At 37.5% G+C, this 22,993-nt stretch overlaps 1 protein-coding gene across 2 annotated transcripts in view; it reads left to right on the top strand.

The window, feature by feature from the left end:
* PIK3CB (phosphatidylinositol-4,5-bisphosphate 3-kinase catalytic subunit beta) overlaps positions 1-22,993 on the top strand; it is a 140,330-nt gene that overhangs the window by 4,164 nt on the left and 113,173 nt on the right. The window contains exon 2 of one of the 2 annotated variants that reach the window (XM_081302098.1): positions 19,252-19,352. The exons of the other annotated variant lie outside the window; for it this stretch is intronic. The gene's annotated coding sequence lies outside the window, so the exon portion shown is untranslated. The remainder of the gene's footprint in view (positions 1-19,251; positions 19,353-22,993) is intronic. 2 annotated transcript variants of the gene reach the window in all.

Genomic DNA, 22,993 nt, shown 5'->3' with positions numbered 1-22,993 from the left:
CAAAATTTACTTCAGCTAATTTTCTTGCTCATTTGTTTATGTTAAGGTTTTTTTTTTTTTTTTTCCCTTCAACATGATACAAACTTCACGATGACAGGGACCTTGCCTATCTTATCTTGCCTTTGGTATTCCCAGGAATCAGAACAATTACTGGAACATTTTTTAGGAATAAAATGAATTATAAAATCTTCTGATTCCAAGTTTAACATGTCTCAAAACAGTTTACTTTTTTTTTTAATTCCATGTTTGTGTAATAGGAAATAAGCAAAAAGCCTGGAGTTAGTTTTTTCTTAAATTAAGTATTTTTAACTCCCTTTAGTGATTTTTTTTTTTTTTTTTGTACCAGGATTGAACCCAGCAGGGGTGCTTAGCCACTGAGCCACATCCCCAGCCCTTTTTTTATGTTTTATTTTGAGACAGGGTCTCACTAAATTGCAGAAGCTGGCTTTGAACTTGCAGTTGCTGAGATTATAGACATGCACCATCACATCCAGCTAGATCTTCAGTAAGGAAGGTGTTTACCTCTGATAAGACTAAGCATTCAGACATTAAATCATTAATAAGGGATACTGCCACATCGATGTTCATAGCAGCACAATTCACAATAGCTAGACTGTGGAACCAACCCAGATGCCCTTCAATAGATGAATGGATAAAAAAAATGTGGCATCTATACACAGTGGAGTACTATGCAGCAATAAAAAATGACAAAATCATAGAATTTGCAGGGAAATGGATGGCACTAGAGCAGATTATGCTTAGTGAAGCTAGCCAATCCCTGAAAAACAAATACCAAATGTCTTCTTTGATATAATGAGAGCAACTATGAACAGAGCAGGGAGGAAGAGCAGGAAGAAAAGATTAACATTAAACAGAGACATGAGATGGGAGGGAAAAGGAGAGAAAAGGAATATTGCATGGAAATGAAGGGAGACCCTCATTGCTGTACAAAATTACATATAAGAGGTTGTGAGGGGAATGGGAAAATAAACAAGGAGAGAAATGAATTACAGTAGATGGGGTAGAGAGAGAAGATGGGAGGGGAGGGGAGGGGGGATAGTAGGGGATAGGAAAGGTAGCAGAATACAACAATTACTAATAGGGCATTATGTAAAATTGTGGATGTGTAACCGACGTGATTCTGCAATCTGCATTTGGGGTAAAATTGGGGGTTCATAACCCACTTCAATCTAATGTATGAAATATGATATGTCAAGAGCTTTGTAATGTTGTCAACAACCAATAAAAAAAAAGATACAAAAAAAATCATTAATAAGAAAAACAAATGCAAGGGCTGGGGTTGTAGCTCAGTGGTAGAACACTTGCCTTGCATGTGTGAGACTCTGGGTTTCATCCTTAGTACCACATAAAAATAAATAAAACAAATGTATTGTGTCTGTCTACAGCTAAAAATGTTTTTTTTTAAAAATGAATTTTATTCATTGTGTACTGAATCACTAGTATTTTTGAAAAAATGAACCAAAGAACAGCTCTCCCATCTTGTTTTTATTTGTTTCCCATCTGGGAAATCAAATCTAAGGCCTCCCATATGCTAGGTTAGCATTATATCACTGAGCTACATCCCTTGCCCTTTTTTGTTTTGGGGAGGCATTGAGTTTTGGTCTTGATTAGAGGGAATTGATTCTAGGATGTGCTAGTTTTATTCTGCAGTACAATCTTATTTAATTCTGCAGTACAATCTTATTTAATATTTCAACAGATAACTGAATTGTTTTTCATTTCAATTAGACATTTATTATTTTTTTGGTACCAGGGATTGAACCCAGGGGCACTTACTCACTGAGTCACATCCCCAAACTTTTTTTTTTTTTTTTGAGAAAGGGTCTGGCCAGGTTGCTTAGGGCCTTTTTAAGTTGTTGAGGCTGGTCTTGAATTTGGGATCCTCCTGCCTCAGCCTCCTAATCTGCTGGGATTACAAGTGTGTACCACTGTGCCCAAGTTAGTTTATTTTTTTGAATCTGAGAACCTTCCATTACATACCTGTGTGTGTGTATGCACACACCAATGTAGGTGTATGTATCTATCCTCTTAACCATTTGATTTGGAGTTATTATATCTTGGGGGTAAATCATCATTATTTGGTTTCTATTGACTACTTATTTGAGAGCTTTTCATAGGTTGTATAATGAGACATAGAATTGCGGATTTTCTCCCTCCCTGAGACCAAGTCTGTATCCCTGAGAGCTATCTAGCGTCTATGAACAAAGAAGGGTTCAGAAAAATCAGAAATATGTAATTTTATTGTCAAAATAGAAATGGGGGGGGAAATACATTGGAGGAACAAATTTAGACAGGAGAACAGTACTTAATGGAATAATAAGTACAAGAGAAGAAAAGAAACATAAGGGAGACTATCATAGATTTTCAAACTTGTATGGGACAAAGTCCCTTCTATGTTTCCCCCCCTTCCACCTCTTATCTCTCACCTCTATCCCATATTTTGGCACTTGGGCTTTTTTCCTTGTCTCCTTTCCATTTCCTGGTTTGTGTGGGCTCTTTTTCTGAGGAGTGTCTATGAGTATGTGGTAGTCAGACCTTATGAGAGAAGCAATTATCCTTTTCCTAAGAGGAGGTTTCTTCCCCCTTACCCTCAGTATCAAGGATGGAACCTAGGCACTGAGCCACATCCCAAGCCCTTTTTAATTTTTTAAATTATGAGACAGGGTCTCATTAAATTGCTTTAGGTCTCACTAAGTTGCTGAGGTTGGCTTTGAACTTGCAATCATGTTGCCTCAGCCTATTGAACCACTGGGATTTTAGGCATGCCCTATTGTACCTGGCCTAAAAGGAGATCTCTGCTTTCTCATCAAGGTAGTGTTCTTGTCTTCCAGCTATTGGGGCTTCCAGTTTTAGCTTTAAACTTCTAGCTCTCTTTAACTTGCCATCCCCCGCTCCTCCTGTACTGGGGATTGAACCCAAAGATGCTTTACAATACAAAGCTATATCCCAAACCCTTTTTATTTTTTATTTTGAGGCAAATTCTTGCTAAAGTGCCAAAGCTGGCCTCCAACTTTTGATCCTTCTGCCTTAACCTCAAGTAGCTGGTGTTACAGGCTCTTATTTCTTTATAGTAATTCCTTGAATATTTAGCAGATAACCTGAGGTTGGCTTTTTTTTAATATTTATTTTTTAGTTGTAGTTGGATGCTATACCTTTATTTTTATGTAGTGCTGAGTATCAAACCCAGGGCCTTGTGTATGCAGGGTGAATGCTCTACTGCTGAGCCACAACCCCAGCCTGAGGTTGGCATTTATTTATTTATTTATTTATTTATTTTTTAGTCATACATGACAGTAGATTGCATTTTGATATATAATACATACATGGAATGTACATACATCAGTCATATTGTCTATTCTATTCTGCTGCCCTTCCTATCCTCCCTACTCCTCCCCTCCTCTCCCATCCTTTCTCTATCCAATCTAATGTGACACACTTTTTTTTTCTTATTACAACATCATATATGTATTCTGTATAACAGTGAGGTTCTCCTTCCATCTTCTGTGCAACTCCCCTTCTCCCTCTTTTTCCCTCCCACCTCTCTTCCCTATTTAGTGGTAGTCTTCTTCTCATGCTCTTCCTCCCTATCCCATTTTGAGTCACCCCCCTTATATCAGAGAAGACATTCGGCATTTGTTTTTTAGGGATTGGCTAACTTCACTTAGCATAATCTGCTCTAATGCCATCCATTTGCCTGCAAATGCCATGATTTTATTATTTTTTAGTGCTGAGTAATATTCCATTGTGTATAAATGCCACATTTTTTAATCCATTCATCTATTGAAGGGCATATAGGTTGGTTCCACATTCTAGCTATTTGGCTTTTGAATTGGGAGTTTACTTCTGAAATCAAGGATGCTAATCTGGACAGTTCCCTATTTTCTTTTCTTTTCTTTTCTTTTTTTTTTTTTTTTTGAGAGAGAGAGAGAATTTTTTAATATTTCTTTTTTTTTTAGTTTTCGTGGGACACAACATCTTTGTTTGTATGTGGTGCTGAGGATCAAACCCGGGCCTCACGCATGCCAGGCGGGCATGCTACCACTTGAGCTACATCCCCAGCCCCCGCTATTTTCTGATATTGCTAGAGCTAGGTTTGCAGCTCCAAATCCTCTCTGGTGTAAATCCAGGGACCGAAGCATCCCTGACCCTGTAATTTGGTTTTTTCTGGTGCTCCAACCATTTGGGAGACCACCAGGCAAGTGCTCATTTGCCTTCAAGGGAAATGTGATCCTGATTATCCCTGCCTGCAACAGGAGGATTATGTGGATTAAAAGAAATCCATGGGTAATCCAAAAGCTTTATTTTAAACTACGGTTTAAACATTCCTGATCACAATTTGTCCTTGCATTTATAATGACTAATTTATAATATTTACTAATTGCACATTTCTAATAATAATTTATAATATTAATTAATTGTACTCATCCTGTTATTTAGAAATAGTAGAGTTGTAAAGTAGAGATAAAGTGGAAAGGATCTAAGGAGTTAGATGATCAATCAGCTTTGCCCACATAATTTGGTGCTGCCTGGGTGGTTTTACTGCAATGTTTGTTAGACCTTGAAGACCTGAATTCCATGAATTCCTTACCTGCTGAGCCACTGTAAGGAATTTGAAGTGACTGTCAACAAGAGGTCAAACTCCATTTTGACATATTGTACTTTACTTCTTCAAATGATTGAACTTTTGTGATCTAAATCAACATTTCATACTATCAGAGTTATAAATTCAACTCAACTTGGAGGGTTTTTTAAAATTGCAGATTATTTAAAATAGCCAATTAACAATTTTCTTAGGAAATAACTTGAAGGCCTGCCATTTGAAATAGGAGATGCTCAGTATTTGTATCTAGTTTACTACTATCTCCAATTACTTAAACATGATAGCACAGTAATTAATTTCTACTAAATTATTGAAATATCATTTCAGTTATTCCTTTATGTTCTTCTCTGTGTGTGTGTACACAAATAGTACTGGGGACCCAACCCAAGGCTTCAAGCATTCAAGGCAAGTGGTGATACCACTGGGCCACACCCCTAGACCCATAAAATTATGTATTTTTGAACCACTGATTAAATACAGGTTTTGTATTTAGATTCTATTAAATTGAGCATTTTCTTCATTTTTATAAACCATTTCCAATTGCTGCTGTTATGTGAACAAAAATGTAATTATTTAAAACATGTATTTGCTGGGTATAGTGGAGCACACCTACAATCCCAGCTGCTTGAGAGGCTAAAGCAGGAGGATCGCAAGTTCGAGGCTAGCCTCAGCAATTTAGCAAGGCCCTAAGCAACTTAGTGAGACCTTGTCTTAAAATAAAACATAAAAAGGGCTGAGGATGTGGCTCAGTGGTAGAGCACATCTGGCTGGGTTCAATCCCCAGTATCAAAAAAGTAAAAATAAAGCATGTTTTTGTGGTTCCATATTTATGAGCTGTACAGATAACATTCCCCTTAATTAAGATTCATTCCATATAATTTTTTTTTTTTTGAGTATTGGGGGGTTTAACCTAGAGGCACTTTACCACTGAGCCACGTCCCCCAGACCTTTTAATTTTTTATTTTGCCACAGGGTCTCACTAAGTTGTTTAGGGCCTTGCTCTGCTGCTGAGGCTGGCCTAGAATTTGCAATTCTCTTGCCTCAGCTTCCTGGGTCACTGGGTTTATAGGCATGAGCCATCGCACCCAGCTTCATTGATAATTTTGAGGGGGAGCTCCTGAGGAGAACTAGATGAAATTCTCCTAATGTGTTTAATTTATGCATTATGATGTGAGCCTAAGGAAACAGGCAAGTTTGGGTCAGTTAGAATTATTTTATTGTTGTTTTTTCCACTTATATAATTGTGGAAATTTCATTCTTTCTTTGGGAATCATTAGTTGCCTTAACTCCTCCTACTCCTCCTCCTCTTCTTTTTTTTCTTTGTACTGAGGGATTGAATGCAGGGGTGCTTAACCACTGAGCTACATTCCTAGCCCTTTTTATTTTTTATTTTGCTAGAGAGTCTCACTAAATTGCTGAGGCTGGCTTAGAACCTGAGATCCTTCTGCTTCAGCCTCCTAAACTTCTGGGATTGCAGGTATCCACCACTGCATTCATTTTAGTTGTCTTAATTCTTGCGATATAAGCTACACACATTCTAGTATTAATGTTTTTTCTAACAGAGGAGATTTTGGGTTTTGGATTCTTGTTCTGCCTGCAAGGAGTGTCTGATGTTCTTGTAACTTGTTGATGGAACAGTAATTATACTTGTCTGCTTTTAATTGCCATGTGTTCATCATTTTCAAGCCCTAAGCTAATCATATGTTATATATTCCTTTATAGCTCTATAATATTTTCCAACTAGCAAAAATTATTTCACTTATAACTTGGGAAGAATTCACTGTCTTCTTGAGTCCCAGATAATTATTTTTGAATTGGTGATTTATTTAATTCTGTTGTATTTTGTGTATTGTCTCCATCTTCCTTTTATATTCATTTACCATTTAAAGTTGTGGTCAACAATATAGCTTATTAGAAAGGCTATTAGAAAAAATAGTTTATTTGGAAAACTCCCCTGGGTATCTTACTGTATATAAAATCAGGCAGACTTACAATGGCAAACATTTATTGGGTGCTTACTTATGTGGCAGGCTATGCTAAGTGCTCTCTCTGTTACTTTATTTTCATAACAACTCTCTAAGGAAGGTATTAATGATATTCCCCCTTAAGAGATAGGGAAACTGGATATAGTGGTGCACGTCTGTAAGAGCAGTCACTCCTAGGCTGAGGCAGGAGGATCACAATTTCAAGGCTAGCCTCAGCAACTCTGAGATAGACTACTATAGCTCTGAGATAGACTACTTCTGGGTTTGATCCCTAGTACTATGGGAAAGACAGGGGTTTGGGAGGAGAGAAAGGAGCAAACTGAAGTTACAGGAAGTTAACATGCCAAGTGGCACAGTTTTAAAATCAGGTTTCAAACCTAGATTTGTCTAACTCTAGAATTTTTGCTTTCAATTGATCATCTTATCCTTTTTTGTTTTTGATACCAGGGACTGAACCACAGAGCTACATCTGTAGTCCTTTTTAATATTTTGTTTAGAGACAGTGTCTCTCTCACTGAGTTGCTTAGAGCCTCACTAAGTTGCTGAGGCTGGCTTTGAACTCATGATCCTCCAGCCTTCCAAGTCACTGGGATTACAGGAGTGTGCCACTGCGCCCAGCTCATACTTTTCTTTGTCTTAAGTTCTGAAAGTGGAAAAGTACTGTATGTGGGCTGGGGTTGTGGCTCAGTGGTAGAGCGCTTGCCTAGCATTTGTGAGGCACTGGGTTTCGCTCCTCCGCACCACATATAAAAAAATAAATAAATAAAATAAAGGTATTGTGTCCATCTACAACTTTAAAAAAAATTTTTTTTTAAAGAAAAGGAATATATACATTTAAAGTGTTGTGTTTCCCAGTATAATAACCACCACCCTTATTTTATAATACCTGTGTATTTGAAGACAGCAATTTTCCAGTCATATAGCCATTAACTTACTTTTTAAGTAAGTTAAAAAGTGGGGGATTGAACCCAGGAACACTCTTCCACTGAACTACATCCTCAGCCTTTTTAATTTTTTATTTTGAGACCAAAGTGCCATTGCATCTGGCACTTTGAGCGTCCTCCAAGTGATTCTGATAATTTGCTTAAGTTTGTTCTAGTTGTAGATAAGTATAAATGAAATAATCCCTAAAGTAAATTCAATTACTAGTTATAATGATAGCTATGAATGAAAAGTACATGGTATAATGAGAAGATAGAGCAGAAAATCCTAGTTTGTTCTGCAGGTTTAGGGAAGGTTTCCCAGAGGAGGTGATGTTTGAATTGAGATGCGAGTGATGAATGAGTTAGGTCAGTGATTCTCATCTGGTGTTGGGACAAAGCTTTATTTATTTATTTATTTATTTATTTATTTATTTATTTATTTTAAAGAGAGAGAGTGAGAGAGGAGAGAGAGAGAGAGAGAGAGAGAATTTTTTAATATTTATTTTTTAGTTTTCGGCGGACACAACATCTTTGTATGTGGTGCTAAGGATCGAACCTGGGCCGAGCGCGCTACTGCTTGAGCCACATCCCCAGCCTTTTTTTTTTTGAGGATGACTTTTTTTTTTACGTTTTTATTTATTTATTTATTTATTTTTAGTTTTTGGCGGACACAACATCTTTGTTTGTATGTGGTGCTGAGGATCGAACCCAGGCCGCACGCATGCCAGGCAAGCACGCATGCCAGGCAAGCGCGCTACCGCTTGAGCCACATCCCCAGCCCCGGGGACAAAGCTTTAGAGGTTGTTTCAAAAATAAGAGGCAGGGCAGTTTTGGTTGTCATAATGATAGCCTTAGTAAGGTGAAGGACAGCCTGTAAAGCAAAGACTTGTGTTAGTCTTTTGTACTGAGCTAAAGTACTGGTATGTTAGCCATTTATTACTGTGGCAAATACCTGAGATAATCAACTTTTAAGTAGCAAAAGTTAATTTTGGCTCCCAGTTTTGTAGGTTTCTTTCTGTGACCCATTGACCCTATTGCTTTGGGCCTGTGTTAGGAGTGTGCTTGGAGTGTGTGGCAGAGGAAACAGTCCATCTCTTGGTGGCCAGGAAGCTAAAAAAGAGAAAGGAGGAGGGGCTAGGTTTCCAGTATTCCTTTCAAGGATATACTCTGATGAATCAACTTCCTAGTAACAGGCACCACCTTCTAAAAATTCTACCACCTTCCCATAGAGCTACTTGGCTGAGGACTGAGTCTTCAACACGTGGGCATTTGTGGGACATTCAAATCTCAAAATCTAGCAACTTGATGTGTGTCCTGCAGGACCTTCCATCCTGACTTCATATAGATGAATACCTATTACTTACTTTAGCCTCAAACAGTGGATCTCAACTCTGGCTGCACACTAGAATCAGAGAGCTTTTAAAAGATGCTGAGAAGCTGGGCATGGTGGCACACACCTGTAATCCCAGGTATTCAGAAGGCTAAGGCAGGAGGATTACAAGTTTGTAGCCAGCCTCAGCAATTTACCAAGACCCTATCTCAAAATAAAAATAAGAGGGACTGGGGCTTTAGCTCAATGAGGTGTCCTTGGGTTCAATCCCTAGTACCACAAAGGAATTACCTCAATGTATAGCACAGGTTGAGAGCCTTTGGCCTAGGACCTAACTGGATTTTATGTACAAGCAAAATACTTTGAGGCATGGTTTTAATAGTCAGTTTTCCAAGACTGGAGCTGCTTAGTAAATGTAAGGAAAAATTATGCAATTATGCTTTGTGTTTTTAGAACTTTACCAAGAGTTATCTTTCTAAAATTCATGTCACCAATGACATATGCTGGTGGTGCTGTTTAATCACCCAGACAACATATGTATCTGTTGATCTATGTAGCGATCACATTTAGAAACTAAGTATTGGAGCAACCATTTGATTACCATTTTATTACTTCTAATGTAGTTGTACTGGAACATTTACTATTAGCATGAAAATATTTTTATAATAAATTAATGTTCCTTTTATTTGTCCTTTTTATTATAGTTAGAACTCTACATAACGTGTGGATATGTAATTATTTAAAGTTATGTTTAGCTCCTATTAACTACAAATTTTATTTTAAATGGTTAAGGAAATATTATTTTTAAAATCCCTTTTTAAAATAATGGGCCTAACATGGCTAAGAACTCCCAACATAAGTGAAGGGTTGCACATTGGAAGGCTTTTTAGTGGGAAGCAGCCTGGCATTTTGGAGTAACTACAAGGAGGCCATATATGGCCTGAGAGGAGGGAGGGAGGGAGGGAGATAGAGACATGTATAGGATAAGGGATGTGTAGATGAGCCAAGTAGGGAGTGAATACTCACAGAGTAGAATCAGAGTGAGATGTGTCTCAAACAGCAGTCTGAAAGCATGGGCATTTATAGTCCCATAAAGTATATTTTCTTAGATTTCAGATATCAAATTTAGAGGGAAAAGTCTTGGACACCAACTATCAAATTTGATATCAGTGCATAGTTATCATTGTAGCTCTCAGTTGTCTAGGTAACCATCAGCTAGCCACTTGGCTCAGTCACAACTTATGTTATAAGAAAAAGCTCAAAATGGAGTTAGTGTTGTCAAAACAGTCAAATTTACCATAACTAAAATACCAATTTTCTTAGACCCCTGAGAATCATAACATGGCAAAGCACACATCACAACAATAGTCCATGTTCTATTTTTACCAGATATATACTATTATTCATGATACCACTACCAGTTCAGCATCACATTGTAAATATGGTGTCAGGTTTCTATGATTTCCTTTAATTTGAAGCAGTTTCTTAGCTTTTCTAGTCAAGCACTCTACCATTGAGCTACATCCCCAGCCCTCTTTGTCTTTCTTTGTCTTTAATAACTGTGATGTATTTGGAAAATACAGGTTGATTTATGTAATAGAATGTCCCTCAATTCATGTTTGTCTATTCTTCATATTCATAATTTGATCCAGATTGTGCATTTTTGGCAGGAGCACCACAGATGTAATGCTGCATGTCCCTCAGCATAAACGTGATGGTAGTTCATTTCATTATTGGCTTTTTTTTTTTCCCTTTATTATTGGCCATTTTAACTTTGATCACTTAAGGTCATGTTGGCCCAATTTCTTTACTTAAAAGTTATTAGCTTTTGCTTTGGTGATTAATAAGTATTATACTATGGGAAGATCTTTTCAAACTTTTCACCAATTTTACCATCTGTTGATCTATTTCTCCTTACTCCAGTACTGGTGATTGCACCTACAGGTACTTTATCATTGAGCTGCATTCCTTTATTTTAAGACAGATCCTTGTACTTGTGATCCTTCTGCCTTAGCCTCCCAATTAGCTGGGATTATAGGCATCTGCCACTGTGCCCAGCTTTGATTTATGTTTTAGTATTTTTTACTTGAATCAATTGTTATTGTCATGGTTGCAAAGTGGTGATAAACTTTTGTGTGTGTTTGTGTGGTCCTGGGAATTTGACCCAGGGCCTTGTGCATGCGAGGCAAACACTCTGCTAACTGAGCTATATCCTCAGTGGTGATAAACTTTTAAAGGTTAGCAAAAAGCAAAACTGGCTTCTTCAGCATTCAGCTAACAAATAGAAAAAAAAAAGACTTCCTATATGTATATTAATAATATAAAGCCAAGTCAGAAAAGGCAAGAGTTAAAATGCAAAGAAAAAAATAATTATTAGCATATGAATAAGTTAAGTCCTTCCTAAAAGTGTAATTAGAATAATTTTTTTTTTTTTTTTTACTTATGTTTATTTGTGTTGCTGGATATTGAACCCAGGGCCTATGTATGGTCAGGCACACATTCTACCAGTGAGCCACACTCCCAACCCAAACTTTAGTGGTTTTTTGTTTGTTTCTTAATTATTTATATGTATTTTTTTTAGTTTTTTATGGACCTTTATTCGTTTATTTATATGTGGTGCTGAGAATTGAACCCAGCACCTCACACATGCTAGGCAAGCACTCTTATCACTAAGCCACAACACCAGCCCCCAAACTGTAGTTTTGTTTTGTGTTTTTTTTTTAAGAGAAAAATATTGAACTTAACAGTAATTATCCAGCAAGTTACGATTTGGTTATAAATTACCAAATGAGGGGCTGGGGATGTGGCTCAAGCGGTAGCACGCTCGCCTGGCATGCGTGCGGCCCGGGTTCCATCCTCAGCACCACATACAAAGATGTTGTGTCTGCCGAAAAACTAAAAAAAAAAAAAAAAAATTAAAAAAATTACCAAATGATAAAAGCATGTTTTTGAGAGTCTATAGGCAGACAAAGTTTTAAATTCTAATGAAGTCCATCTTACCTATTCATCCCCCATGGATCATGATTTTTGGTGGTGTCTGAAAGCTAATAACCAATTGCAAGGTGACCTAGTTTTGTCCTAGATGTTTTATAATTTTATATTTTATATCAGAGATTTTGAGTTTCTTTTTTTTTTAACCATACGATTTGAGTTTCTTTTTTTAACTAAGATTTTTACTATTGTCAATAAGTAATATTTTTTGACTTTTAAAAAAAATCTCCTTTAATTCTTAGATAGGACATCAATGCCAATCACAAGTTTCTCAGAAAATTTTTCTTCTAAATATTTTATAGTTTTTTATGTTTACCTCAGAGATACATTTTTCCTTTCTTCCTTTTGTTATTTACTTATTTATTTATACATACATACATACATACATACATACATACATACTGAGGGTTGATCTCAGGGGCTCTGTACCACTGAGCTACATCTCCAGTCTTTTTTTGTTATTCTGAGATTGGGTTTTACTAAATTGCCCAGGCTGGCTGCGTTCTTCAGTCTCCTGAGTCATTGGGATAACAGCATGCACCACCAAATCTGGCTTTGGGTTTCTTTGAACTGAGATTTTTATTATTGTTGACAGGTAATAATTTTTGCTTTTCTTTCTTCTTTTTTAAAAATTTCTCAGATATAAATTTCATAGTTAGAACAAAAATAGTGAAGTGAAATTTTGGAACTTTTTGAGGGGTGAATAAGAAGCTCTATTAACTTCAGAATGCAAAACCACATGTCATATGTAGAAAATAAATCCATCTTTTCCCAGCCCTCAATTTGATGGAGGGAATAAGATGTATATTATAAGAAATCAGCCCTAGAGACGACATACAATATAATGCTTAATCATTGTCTACATTCCCCAGCCCCCTTTTTATTTTTTATTTTGAGTTAGGGTCTTGCTAAGTTCTGAGGCTAGTCTTGAACATGTGATCCTCCTGCCTCAGTCTCCCAAATTGATGGGGTTATAGGCATGCACCAGCATAAACGGCAATAACTGAATGCTTTGCCAATAAAGTGTGAACCACCAATGAGCTGTGGTCAAAATTAGGACCTTGGGAATGCCACATTTGTTCTACTTAGAGGGGCTTTCCTAGGTTCCAAACTTTAGAGACTTTCTGAATATCATGACACAGCCTCTGCATTTTACAGCTTTATTTACAATTGAGAATGGAGGGCCAGAGAAGGAGACCATTAGCTCTAATGCATGAAAGCTGCAGTGGCCTCCCTAGAGCTGTAGAGCTGAATGGGCTCAGTGTAAAATCTTCCCCCCATAACTGATAATCTTCTCATCCTCTAATTATGACACCTTGACCCAGTGTCACTGAGGTCCTTACTGCAAAAGAATTTATCTTCATTGCCACAAGTGTTTTTTTTTTTTTTTTTTGGTGGTGCTGGGGGTTGAACCCAGGGTCTTGTGCATGTGAAGCAAGCACTCTACCAACTGAGCCATATCATCAGCCCTTCACAAGTGCTTCTTTAGCTGTTTAACTAACGAGCAAATCTGGATATGTTGATTATCAGGGTATTAGTCTAGGTATATTAAGCAAGAGAGACAAGTGTGTGCCCTGTCTTCATTGATGTCAGTGTTTAGAAGGGTGGGAAGGTGGGACTCATTTACAGAAATCTAAGAAGGCATTGATTTGAAAGTAAATGCAATTAAAGTTAGGAATTTTTTGTATGTGTGCTGGGGATCAAACCTAGGGTCTTGTATATGCTAGGCATGTACCTCATCTCCATTTAAAAACATCTTATTTGATGAAATGTCAAATATACATGAATTTGATAAACTGTTTGTATTCTTTTTATTTTTTTTAATTTTTTTAGTTATAGGTGATCACAATATCTTTATTTTATTTTTATGTGGTGCTGAGGATCGAACCCAGTGCCTCACACACTTTAGGCGAGTGCTCTACCTCTGAGCCACAACCCCAGCCCACTGTTTGTATTCTTTCTTAGACATCAGTGAGCAGCACTTTCCTTACCTTGACACTACCTCCCCTCCCCCACCATTTTTAAAACAGTAGTGCAATTGTCTCCTAGAAGAGGTGTATACTTTTTATTTAGTCAGAAGACATAGCAGTGGGTGTTCATAGTTTAAAATGATTTTTAGGATCCGCTTTCCTTATTCCCTCAGGGCGTAACTTTGAAAATGTCCAATCTTATGTTGTCACACCAGGTCTGAATATATTCTTTATTCTACTTCTGGCATTGCTATCAATTTATCATGAGACTTTTCTTTTATACATTTCTATTAGTTAAAGTATTTGCCATGCGAAAATCTGCTTAATTCACATATACCTTTTTTTGGGGGGGGGGTGGGAAATGGGGATTGAACTCTGGCACTTGCCCACTGAGCCACATCCCCAGCCCTTCTTTGTATTTTATTTAGAGACAGGGTCTCACTGAGTTGCTTAGTGCCTCATCGTTGCTGAGGCTGGCTTTGAACTTGTGATCCTCCTGTCTCAGCCTCCAGAGCTGCTGGGATTACAGGCATGTGCCACTGCACATGACTCACATATACCTTTAAAATTAGAGTTTGTGGATGTTTTTCTATATTTGCTATTTATTGGAAATTTTATTGAGAAGATATGTGTTTTATGTTGTGTGAGGCACTGGGAATTCAAAGTTAAAGAAGGCTCATGGACTTTAGGGAACTTTAAGAGAGACAGACAGATAATTCTAATAAGGTGTGGTAAGTACAAATGGTAGAGCCTCATTGGGTTATTGTGGGAACACTGAACAGAGCGGTGGTTGATTCTCAGAATATGGCATCCCAGGTCCCTAAACTCCTTCTTAGGGAATCTGCAAGGTCAAAACTATCTTTGTAACAATACTAAGATATTATTTATTCTTTTGTTATTGTTGTTCTCATTCTCTCACAAGTAGATATTGAAGTTTTCCAGCAGCAGTAGGACTTGTGATATTTCAACAGATGATAATATAGTTGTTATTATCTGTTAAGCAGCCATTACAAAAATGTGAAATATTGTCACTCTTCTCACTAAATGATTTATTTTGAAAATATAGCTTCTAAAAATAAGATGTTAGCCAGATATGATGGCATATGCCTGTAATCCCAGCAACTCAGGAGGCTAAGACAGGAGGATCACAAGTTTGAGGCCCATCTCAGCAATTTAGTGAGCTCGTAAGCAACTTAGCAAGACCTGTCTCAAAACACAAAAAGGGCTGGGGATGTGGTTCAGCCAAAGCACTCCTTAGTGAAATCCCTGGTATTTTTTTTTTTAATATTTATTTTTTAGTTTTAGGTGGACACAATATCTTTATTTTATATTTATGTGGTGCTGAGGATTGAACCTAGTGCCTCGTGCATGCTAGGCAAGTGCTCTACCACTGAGCCACAATCCTTGCCCCGAAATCCCTGGTATTAATGAATGAATGAATGAATGAATGAATGAAGTTAAAAAAATGATCTTTTTTTGCATCAGGGGATTGAACCCAGGGGTGCTGTACCACACATCCCAGTTGTTTTCATTTCATTTTGAGGTAGGAACTTGCTAAATTGCTGAGGCTGACCCAAAACCTGCTATCCTCCTGCCTCACCAAGTAGTTGGAATTAGAGGAATGTGTCACCATACCCAGCTAAAAAAATGAATTATTTTTATATCAAAATTTAGAGTTGGGGTTTGTTGCCCATGTCTGCAATCCCATTTACTCACAAGGCTGAAGCTGGATGACAAATTTAAAGCTAGTCTAGGCAAATTAGTGAGGCCCTGTATCAAAATAAAATCTAAAAGAAATGGAGAGTCAGTCATGGTAGCACATACCTATAATCCCAGTGACTCAGGAGGCTGAGGCAGGAGAATCACAAGTTCAAAGCCAGCCTCAACAACTTAGGGAGACTGTCCCAAAATTAAAACACTGGGGATGTAGCTTAGTGAAGCACCTCTGGTTCAGTCCCTACAAAATGTGAAATATTATCACTCTTCTCACTAAATGATTTATTTTGAAAATATAGCTTCCAAAAATAAGATGTTAGCCAGATGTGATGGCACATGCCTGTAATTCCAGCAACTCAGGAAGCTAAGACAGGAGGAGGTGATGAGCATGTAACTGAATAGTAGAGTGCCCCTGGGTTCAGTTCTGGGTGGGTGTGGGGGGAGCCCTCATGAATGGAATTAGTGACTTTATGAAAAAGACTGGAGGGAACTAGCTAGCCAAGCCCTTCTGACTCTTCCATCCTTTTTGCAATGAGGATTCCTTAGAGGGCACCATCTATGAGAGATGGACCCTCACCGGACACCAAACATAATAGTGTCTTGATCTTGGACTTCCCAGCATCCAGAACTGTTAGACATAATTTTTTTGTCATTTGTAAATTACCCAGTCCTGGATATTTTGTTATAACAGTGCAAGTGGTCTTAGACAATAGTGTTACCATGTGACCCAGCAATTCTACTCTAAAGTGTATACCTAAGAGAATTAAAGTATATGTTGCTCATCCCCAGGACTACAAAAACCCCAGTGTATTGTTTACGAATCCCAAATAATTTGGAAGACTCAATAGAGAGGGGTTTGGACTTTTTATTATTCATGTGCACCTCTGGCAGTAGCCAAGACAATACGGAGGGCACACCACACCTACAAGCAGGGGGGATTTATATATAAGATAGATTACATGCACGTACAAATTCCTTCAGATGTCTTATGAACACATTTCTTTACTTCACAACCAAGGTCTTTCTGCTTTGATCCCAATCTGAAGATTGGGGACGAGGGAAAAGACCAGTTTCCCTATAATAACATATTTTTTGAAATTCTTTTTATTTCACCACCAGGACCAACAAATTTTCCTAGGCACTAACCAGTGTTAAATCCCAACATATGTTCTTATAAAAAGTTGAACATGGGCAGGAGTGGTGGCACCCTTGTAATTCCAGCAACTTTGGAGGCTGATGCAGGAGGATCACAACGACAGTTGTAGCAATTGAGCAAGACCATGTCTTAAAATAAAAAATAGGAAGGGTTGGGGCTGGATGCAGTGGTACATGCCTGTAATCCCAGCAGCTTGGGAGGCTGAAACAGGAGGATCACTAGTTCAAAGCCCCCCTCAGCAATGGTGAGGCACTAAGCAATTCAGTGAGACCCTGTCTCTAAATAAAGCACAAAATAGGGTTGTGGATGTGGCTCAGTGGTTGAGTACCCCTGAGTTCAATCCCTGGTACCAAAATAAAATGGGCTGGAAAGAGCACCCTGGATTCAATCCCCAGTACCACAAAACAACACTTTTGCTTTAAAAACAAACAAACAAACAAAAAAAAAAAAAACAAAAAAACGGGGATCAAACCCAGGGCACTCTACTATTGAAGTACATTCACAGCTCTTTTTTTTTTTTAAATTTTTATCTTTTTTAAAATTTTGAGACAGAGTCTTGCTAAATTGCTTAGGGCCTCAGCAAGTCACTGAGGCTGGTCTCAAGCTTGTGATCCTACTGCCTCAGCCTTCCAAGTCACTGGGATTATGTGTGTGCCACCACGCTCAGCTATAAAAAACTTGTACATGGATGTACATAGCAACACTATTCATAATATTTGTTGGAAACAATCTAAATGTATGTCAATAAGTGGATAAACAAAAGGCGTTTTATTCATACAGTTGAATATTATTCAGCTATTAAAAATGATGTTCTAATATGTACATCAACATTGATGAACCTTGAAAACATGCTAAAGCGAATGGGGTCTCTTTTCTCTTGCCCTCTCACCCCAGGTCAAAATTTTATTTTATCTTGGTATTGTGACCAAGATTTGATTCTTTTGTCAGTTTTCAATTAGTAACAATTTACCACATATAGTTTTTGCCATAATCAGTTTTATTTTATGACACTATATTTATCAAGTCTTTTTCTTGGGTCAGACTTTAGAATTCAGTTTTACATTGGAGAATGATGTCAGTGTCTGAAATTTTAATTTCTGTAGTCTTCCAATTATTTTATGTTCCAAATATTTACTCTGCTATGCTATTTGATGGACAACGAGCAAGGGGGATGTATTCAGAGTAAAAACTTCAGGAACAAAAACATTCAGTTAGCTTTATGAGAACCGATCATTGATCCATCCACCCTTTCATCCACCCATCCATCCACATATCCATCCATGTAAGCATGTATCCACCTCTGTATACATTTATTAATCTACTCAAGGGGTTTTCAACCAGGGCAGTTTTGTCATCAGGGGACATTAGGAAATATTAGGAGACATTTTTTAACTGTCATAAATGGGGAAATGCTACTGGCAACTCATGGGTTAAGGCCAGAGATACTGTTAAATTCCTTCCAGAAACACATAGTACAGCCCCACAAACAAATAAGTAACTTAAAATGTCAATATTACCAAGCTTAAGAACCCCTGTTTTACCTGTATACTCAGAAAAATGAGATATTATATCCCATCTGATTCAAATGTATGATGTGTCAAGGTCTTTGTACTATCATGTGTAACTAATTAAAACAAATTAAAAAAAAAGAAAGAATGTCCACAATATATTGGCACCAGAAAAATAAAAGGGGTGAAAAGAGTTAAAAAAAAAAAAAAACCTGTTTTAACATATCCATTCCCTTACCACCCACCCATTCATCTAAGTGTTTATTGAGCACTACGTGTCAGTCCTGACTGCAAATCAGAATTAACCATGGAGCATGTAAAACATACAAATGCCCAGATATCATCATTGAATATTCAGATTTTTATTGTTATTTTATGGGGATATTTAATCCAGGGCTTCACAAATGCTAGACAAAGGCTCTACCATTGAGCTCTATCCTTAATCCCAAATATTAAGATTTTTATAATGAGAAGCTATTGAAGTATAAGGGATCCGAGTTCAGGGTAATGAAAATGTTCTAAAATTGATTGTGATTATGATTGCACAACTCTGTGCATATACTAAAACCAACTCACATGTATACTTTAAGAGGGTGATATAATTTGGTATGTGTTATAATTTTGCATGTGATAATTTATATGCCTGTAACATTTACCCATTTTTATATATGCCAGAATATTGATTAGTCTTTTATCAGATATGATTTGCAAATATTTTCTCCCATTTTATCTTTTTCAGCACTGGAGATTGAACCTAGGGCCTGAAATATTCTAGGCAAGCACTCTACCATGGAGCTATATTCACAGTCCTTTTTATTTTATTTTGAGATAGGGTCATACTGAGTTGCCCAGAATGGCCTTGAATTTGTGCTCCTTTTGCCTCAGCCTCCTAAGTAGCTGGGATTACAGGCAGGTGTGTGTCATCACACCTGGTTTTTCAACCTGTATTTAAAATGTGTAGAGTTGTAAAGGAATTAAATATCATATAAGTAGTAAAATTTTAATTTTGCCCATTTAGATTAATATTTTTTTGTTCAACCTTTCTTTGTAGTGCATCTTCTAATCAGAAAAAGTCTTCCATGAAAACTTCACTTTTAAAAAATAAGTAATGCTATTTTCCTAAAAGAGTAAAATGGGGACTATTATTTTGAGGTAAGTGACAATTTTATATTTTAAATTTCTTCTATTATTTTTTCAGAAGTTAAATGAAGGAGGAAAATGTGAATATTGGTTAGATTCTAAATCTCTTTTTGGGGGGGATTACTGGGGATTGAACTCAGGGGCACTCGACCCAGCCCTATTTTTGTATTTTATTTAGAGACAGGGTCTCACCGAGTTGCTTAGTGCCTCGCTTTTGCAGAGGCTGGCTTTGAACTAGTGATCCTCCTGCCTCAGCTTCCCAAACTGCTGGGATTATAGGCATGTGCCATTTCACCCAGCTAGATTCTAAGTCTTTTAGCTAATCTTTGAGGTGGTGGTGGTGGGGAATCCTAGGTCTCCTTTAAAATAGTCTGATTATTTAGGATTATTTAACACATGAGTTAAAGAATGGAGCTTCATGATAGAAATAGGGGTTAAGTAGTGTGAAAAGCTTTTTAGAGAGGTTGATTGGAAACTGAAGAAAACATTTTTTGAATTTGATAGTGAGGAGGTTATTGATGACCTCAGTAGGGGACATTCCAGGAGGGTGCTTGTGGCTGAAAATCCACTTGCAATGGAGTAAAGAGTAAAGAGAAGATGGTAAAATGTATTTGAATCTTTCAGTTCTTGATTCTTTTTTGTTTTCTTTTTTCAGTACTGAGGATTGAACTCAGTGCCTTATAAATACAGACAAGTGCTTTTACCATTGAGCTGCAGCCCTTTTATTTATTTATTTTTGGTGCTGGGGATTTAATCCAGGGGCACCTTACCACTGATCTACATTCCTACCCTTTTCATTTTTTAAATTTTGAGACAGGGTCTTGCTGAATTGCTTAGGGCTTCCTCAATAAACTTGGGAGGCTGGCCTTGAGAACTTGAGATCCTCCTGTCTCAGTCTCCCTATTGGTTGGTGGCTGAGATTACAGGTGTCAGCCACCATGCCCAGCCCTCATCCTCCCCTTTAAAAAAGATTTTTAGTTATATATGGACACAATACCTTTATTAAATTAATTAATTTATTTATATGTGGTTCTGAGGATTGAACCCAGTGCTTCACACGTGCTAGACAAGCGCTCTACCATTGAGCTACAACCCTAGCCCACCTCCAGCCCTTAAGTTTTCTTTTTAAATTTTTAAATTTTTTTTTAGTTTAACACAATACCTGTATTTTATTTATTTATTTTAATTGGTGCTGAGGATCGAACCCAGGGCCTCGTATGTTTAGGTGAGTGCTCTGCCATGGAGCTACAACCCCAGCTCCTTAAGTTTTCTTTTGACACAGGATCTCACTAAGTTCTTCAGGCTGGCCTCAAGCTTTCTATCCTCCTGTCTCAGCCCCCGGAATAACTGGAATTATATGTGTGCACCACCACGCACAGCTCCTTTTAATTCATTTATTAGACCAGTAAGTTCTATGTGCTTAGAATATCGCAATACCTTCTCTAAGCTCCGGAGTTGTAGTTAAGGTGTCCATTGATACTGATTTTAGCTTCTTACAGATCAGTTAATGCCCAACTTTTTTTTTTTCAAAGAGAGAGTGAAAGAGGAGAGAGAGAGAGAGAGAGAGAGAGAGAGAATTCCCCAATATTTATTATTTTTTAGTTCTCGGCGGACACAACATCTTTGTTGGTATGTGGTGCTGAGGATCGAACCCGGGCCGCACGCATGCATGCCAGGCGAGCGCGCCACCGCTCGAGCCACATCCCCAGCCCCCCAACTGTTTTTCATGCCAGTTTTTACTCTCAACTCTACAGGGTTGGACAATAAATAATGTAGTTCTCCCTAGTTATTCTGTTAATAGAATAGACATTTCCTGCCAGGGGTTATCTGGTTTGCTAGGTATTTTATCACTAATAAGTAGTGTAATTCCTTTTTAGGTTAAAAGGAATGATCCATTAGAGTAGTCTAAATATTAAAGAAAATGAGTAATTTCTTACCTATCCATTACAGTAGTCTAAATATTAAAGAAAGTGATTAATTTCTTACCTTGAGGAAGTAGGGAAGTTTAAAATCAAAGACATGGTTAAAGACATGGTTATTCATATAAAAGAGTAACAGTCTTTGTGCTTAGAAATTAAAAAATTGGAAGAGAGGATGAATCAAGGAATTTTTAGAAATTAAAGAATTGGAAGAGAGGATGAATCAAGGAATTTTTAGGCAAAGATGAAGAAACTGTAGGATTCCTTATCCTACTGTGTGTGTGTGTGTTTTACTAGGGCCTCGAATACTACCTCTGAGCTACAGCCTCAGCCCTATTATTCTACCTTTTTAATATGGTAGGGATTGAGGTTATCTATTAGACATATTTATTCAACGGTGGATTGGGATCCTGGGAAAAGAAAACATTTGGGGAAAATATTGTAGGGTAGTTAACAAATTCAGCAAGTATTTATTGAAATACCTGTATTGTGCCAAGCACTTTGTTTGGCAGTACTGGGGATTGAAACCTAGGGACACTTTACCACTAAACTATGGCCCCAGCCCTTTTTATATTTTGTTTCAAGACAGGGACTTTTGCTAGCACAGGATGGTCTTAAACTTGTGATCCTCCTGCCTCAGACTCCCAAGTAGCTGGGATTACAGGTGAACACCACTGCACTCGTCAGTGCCAGGCACTGTAATACACATAATCAGTGCTCTCATGGAGCTAATTATTGAAATGAACAAGGAAAATTCCAATTTAAATAGAGTAGTTGATAGAGAATAATGGTTGGCTTGTCGGGTGGTAACAAAGAATATTAAGGAATGGAAGACAAGCTAAGTAAAATCCCAAGGTGAAATGAGTTGGATGTGTTTGAAGCATGGGAAGAATTACAGCTTCTTCTCATCAGGGTGGATGAGGACCAAGGTGTTGTGAGATGAGTGAAGACATGAGGAAGTAAGGATGTACAATTCCTTTTGGCTGTGGTAAGGGGATTTAAGTTCAAAGAAGTCTTGGGAAATTTTAAGAATAAAATGTGTTTTAAGGATTCTATTGGCTACTTTATTGAAGATAGATTACAGGTACAGAGTGAAAGCAGTAAGTTCAGTTTAGAGGCTTTTGCTGTTGACCAGGCCAGACATATAGTAGAGAAACTTATTATTGTCAGTATAGCAGAAGAATAGCTGAGCAATAGTAAAATCCCAGCTCACATGAGATAGGAGGCAGAGTGAATTTATTAGCTAATATAGCCTTTTAAGTGGAAATGAAAAGTTTGAACTGGTAATTGAAATGTTTATGGGGTGAAGGCTGGATAAAGAGGATGCATGGCAGGGAGCAATGGAGCAAATGTATATCTCAGCAGTTCAGCAGGCTGAGGCCGGAGGATCACAAGTTCAAGGCCAGTCTTGCAATTTAGTAGCCCATGTCTCAAAATAAAAATCGTGGTGGTGGGGATAGCTCAGTAGTAGAATACCTCTGGATTCAATATCCAGAATTGCTAAAAAGAAAAGAAACATTTTATTTTTAATTAAGAAAAAAATTTTTTGGTACTGGGGATTGAACCCAGGGATGTTTGACCACTGATTCACATCCCAGCCTTTTTTACTTATTATTTTGAGGCAGAGTCACAATAAGTTGCTTAGGGCCTCAAATTTGCGTCCCTCTTGCCTTACCTTTCCGAGTTGCTGGGATTACAGGTGTGTGCCACCATGCCTGGCTGAAACTTTTTTTT

The sequence above is a fragment of the Spermophilus citellus genome (genome assembly GCF_964194105.1).
Source record: "Spermophilus citellus genome assembly, chromosome: 7".
Taxonomy (NCBI): Eukaryota; Metazoa; Chordata; class Mammalia; order Rodentia; family Sciuridae; genus Spermophilus; species Spermophilus citellus.
Note: the sequence above shows the minus strand (reverse complement) of the source record. Positions and strands in the feature narration are given on the sequence as shown.